Consider the following 4,599-nt stretch of genomic DNA (forward strand, 5'->3'; position numbering starts at 1 on the left):
AACACACTATCGCGGCTTGTGCTCTGGCGATGGTCGTTTAAATGTCCGCTGCAAAGTGCGTCAGTCTCTCTGGAAATGGTGCTTCAGCGACTGTGAACCAGGGAGAGCGGATTGTGTGTTGGCACCCTAAACGATGTACTCTTGGAAAGGAGATGTTTTGCCCAGGACAACTTTGATTCTTTCCTCCTCCTCTTCACTCTCGACTGGCGAAGACACGGAACTTTTGGAGAAGTACTTCCTTCTTTCTATTTTTGACTCACTTGTGTAAACAAAGTGAGTCTATGTTTTAACCCGGTGTTTGGTTGTCTGTGTGTGTGTGTGTGTGTGTGTGTGTGTGTATGTGTCCGTGTGTCTGTGTGTCCGTGGTAAACTTTAACATTTACATTTTCTCTGCAAATACTTTGTCAGTTGACACCAAATTTGACATAACAATAGGAAAAATTCAGTTCTTTCCAGTCATCTTGTTTAAAACAATATTGCACCTCTGGGATGGGCACAAAAAAATAAAAAAGAAAGCCTAATTATATGTAAACTGCATTTACTGTTATATTTAAATTTTTTGTATTCTCTAAACTTGGCACTTTGATCTCTTATTCTGACACAACAACAAGAGGAGTCATTATTATCATTTTTTTTGTTCAAACAGGAACTTCTTTTGCTAAGCATGGAATTTTTATTTATTTTGCAAACGTTTTGGTGCAGAGGGTAAAAAAAGGGAAATTACTCTGTAATTAATGCTAGGGGACTTAATTTATCACAAATGAGCCTTGAAGGCCTTGCCTCTCTTGTTCCTATTGGCCTGTTACAGCTGTAATGACAGTTATTCCTTTTGATTCTGTGGTGCTAGCTTATTGTATTTGTTGTTGTTGATAATTTTTGATGCGATGCCTTAAAAACAAAAACACACACACACACAAAATCCCAACCCAAAACAAAACGAACAAACAAACAAACAAAACCAACCAAACAGACAAAACAAAACAAAACAGAAATGGTTTTACTCAAAGTTTTATTTAACCACAGCCACGGAGGTTCATTTTTCACTTCAGTTTGTTAATTCATATGTCAGCAGATTTGCGCTCAAATTTGTCGACAGATTTTTCTCAAATTTCTACAATGTACCAATGACCAATCGATTGGATTGGATGGTATCCACATGAAGGGAATACGGAAAGGGATTTTCATCATCGCGAGACGCGGCATCAATGATTTTCCATGTTGTTTTGTGAAATGACAGGCCCACCAAAAAAAAAAAAATGAAATGAGACTTGATTTCGGATCCTATATGTGTATTTTCAGAAGTATATACATATGAGTATCAAAGACAGAGCATGATTTATTCGGAGGGGAGAGGTGGGAGGGGTGTGTGTGTGTGTGCGTGTGTGTGTGTGTGTGTGTGTGTGTGTGAAGGAGGTTGTGGGGGGGGGGGGGCGACCAGATTTAATTGCTGTATGTCTGCTGTTGGCTGAGGTATACACTGTATGGAGCACCCTCTATTCTTTCATGGATTTGTTTATTTATGTATATCAATCACTCATTTATTTATTTTTCAATGTTTGTTTTATTCTACATAGTGATTGTGATCATTTTTTTTAATAAAAATTTGTGTTCTATTTTACATATATACAATATCTTTTATTTTTGTTCATTTTGTGTCTGTCTGTCCATCCATTTATCAGTCCGTATCTTCTCTCTTCTGCATGTTTTGCCTCTTCTTCTCCACTCCCTTTCATAAAAAAAAAATAATAAAAAATAAAAACACCGAAGGGATACAGAGACCTTCCCTTCACATTCAGATGCAGGTGCTTTCTTATCTGTCTGACTGACTGACGGTCAACCCCCCACCCCCCTCCCAGCCACCCCCCTCCCCCCCACACACACACACACACACACACACATACACACATCTCTTCCCCCTCCCTTCCCCTCCCTTGCTCTTCGCCCTCCCACCCCCACTACTACCTCTCTACTCTTGCCCCTCCCCAAAGTCATTCGTCACATTTCCAAAGCCGGATCGGAGCAGTGTTTGCCCGTATTCAGTCGGCGTTATCCAAACACATCAGGGACCGAAACAGCGTATAATCCGCGCAGGTGGTGCGGGGGCCTTTTTGAAACGACCACTTTCAAAGAAATCGCGCAGGACAGCGACCGCTCGAAGAAAAACCTCGGGGAACTTTCGGGTTGGGAGGCCTTGAAGACGGGAAAACAGCCAGTTTACTTTCACAAAGGTTTGTGCTCTGAAGACAGGAGAAGAGCTAGTTTACCTCCAAGGTTTGTGCTGTGAAGACAGGAGAGGAGCTAGTTTACCTCTAAGGTTTGTGCTGTGAAGACAGAAGAGGAGCTAGTTTACCTCTAAGGTTTGTGCTGTGAAGACAGAAGAGCTAGTTTACCTCTAAGGTTTGTGCTGTGAAGACAGAAGAGGAGCTAGTTTACCTCTAAGGTTTGTGCTCTGAAGACAGGAGAGGAGCTAGTTTACCTCTAAGGTTTGTGCTGTGAAGACAGGAGAGGAGCTAGTTTACCTCTAAGGTTTGTGCTGTGAAGACAGAAGAGGAGCTAGTTTACCTCTAAGGTTTGTGCTGTGAAGACAGAAGAGGAGCTAGTTTACCTCTAAGGTTTGTGCTCTGAAGACAGGAGAGGAGCTAGTTTACCTCTAAGGTTTGTGCTGTGAAGACAGAAGAGCTAGTTTACCTCTAAGGTTTGTGCTGTGAAGACAGAAGAGGAGCTAGTTTACCTCTAAGGTTTGTGCTGTGAAGACAGAAGAGCTAGTTTACCTCTAAGGTTTGTGCTGTGAAGACAGGAGAGCAGCTAGTTTACCTCTAGGGTTTGTGCTCTGAAGACAGAAGAGCTAGTTTACCTCTAAGGTTTGTGCTCTGAAGACAGGAGAAGAGCTAGTTTACCTCTAAGCTTTGTGCTCTGAAGACAGGAGAAGAGCTAGTTTACCTCTACTAGGGTTTGTGCTCTGAAGACAGGAGAAGAGCTAGTTTACCTCTACTAGGGTTTGTGCTCTGAAGACAGGAGAAGAGCTAGTTTACCTCTACTAGGGTTTGTGCTCTGAAGACAGGGGAAGAGCTAGTTTACCTCTACTAGGGTTTGTGCTCTGAAGACAGGAGAAGAGCTAGTTTATCTCTACTAAGGTTTGTGCTCTGAAGACAGGGGAAGAGCTAGTTTACCTCTACTAGGGTTTGTGCTCTGAAGACAGGAGAAGAACTAGTTTATCTCTACTAAGGTTTGTGCTCTGAAGACAGGGGAAGAGCTAGTTTACCTCTACTAGGGTTTGTGCTCTGAAGACAGGAGAAGAGCTAGTTTACCTCTACTAGGGTTTGTGCTCTGAAGACAGGAGAAGAGCTAGTTTACCTCTAAGGTTTGTGCTCTGAAGACAGGAGAAGAGCTAGTTTACCTCTACTAGGGTTTGTGCTCTGAAGACAGGAGAAGAGCTAGTTTACCTCTAGGGTAAGTGCTCTAGGGTTTGTGCTCTGAAGACAAAAAAAGAGTTAGTTTACCTCTAGGGTTTGTGCTCTGAAGACAGGAGAAGAGCTAGTTTACCTCTACTAGGGTTTGTGCTCTGAAGACAGGAGAAGAGCTAGTTTACCACTAGGGTTTGTGCTCTGAAGACAGGAGAAGAGCTAGTTTACCTCTAGGGTTTGTGCTCTGAAGACAAGAGAAGAGCTAGTTTACCTCTAGGGTTTGTGCTCTAGGCTTTGTACTCTGAAGACAGGAGAAGAGCTAGTTTACCACTAGGGTTTGTGCTCTGAAGACAAGAGAAGAGCTAGTTTACCTCTAGGGTTTGTGCTCTGAAGACAGGAGAAGAGCTAGTTTACCTCTAGGGTTTGTGCTCTGAAGACAAGAGAAGAGCTAGTTTACCACACCAGGGTTTGGGCCCTCATCTCGGGAATATAGCTAGTTCACCTCAAGAATTGGACCTTAATACAGGAATATGGCTGGTTTACCTGAAGGTTTAGGCCCTTAACACAGGAATATAGTTGGTTTACCTGAAGGTTTGGGCCCTTAACACAGGAATACAGTTGGTTTACCTAAAGGTTTGGGCCCTTAACACAGGAATATAGTTGGTTTACCTCAAGAACTGTGCCCTTTACACAGGAATGTAGTTGGTTTACCTCAAGAACTGGGCCCTTAATATAGGAATATAGTTGGTTTACCTAAAGAACTGGGCCCTTAACACAGGAATATAGTTGGTTTACCTCGAGGATTGGGCCTTTTACACATGAATATAGCTGGTTTACCTCAAGAACAGGGCCCTTAAGACATGAATATAGTTGGTTTACCTCAAAGACTGGGCCAATAACACAGGAATATAGTTGGTTTACCTTAAGGTTTGGGCCCTTAACACAGGAATATTGCTGGTTTACCTTAAGGACTGGGCCCTTAACACAGAAATATAGTTGGTTTACCTTAAGGTTTGGGCCCTTAACACAGAAATATAGCTGGTTTACCTTAAGGTTTGGGCCCTTAACACAGAAATATAGTTGGTTTACCTCAAAGACTGGGCCCTTAACACAGGAATATAGCTGGTTTACCTTAAGGACTGGGACCTTAAGACAGGAATATAGCTGGTTTACCTCAAAGATTGGGCCCTTAACA

This window comes from Babylonia areolata, chromosome 3 (assembly GCF_041734735.1).
Source record: "Babylonia areolata isolate BAREFJ2019XMU chromosome 3, ASM4173473v1, whole genome shotgun sequence".
In the NCBI taxonomy this organism is placed as follows: Eukaryota; Metazoa; Mollusca; class Gastropoda; order Neogastropoda; family Buccinidae; genus Babylonia; species Babylonia areolata.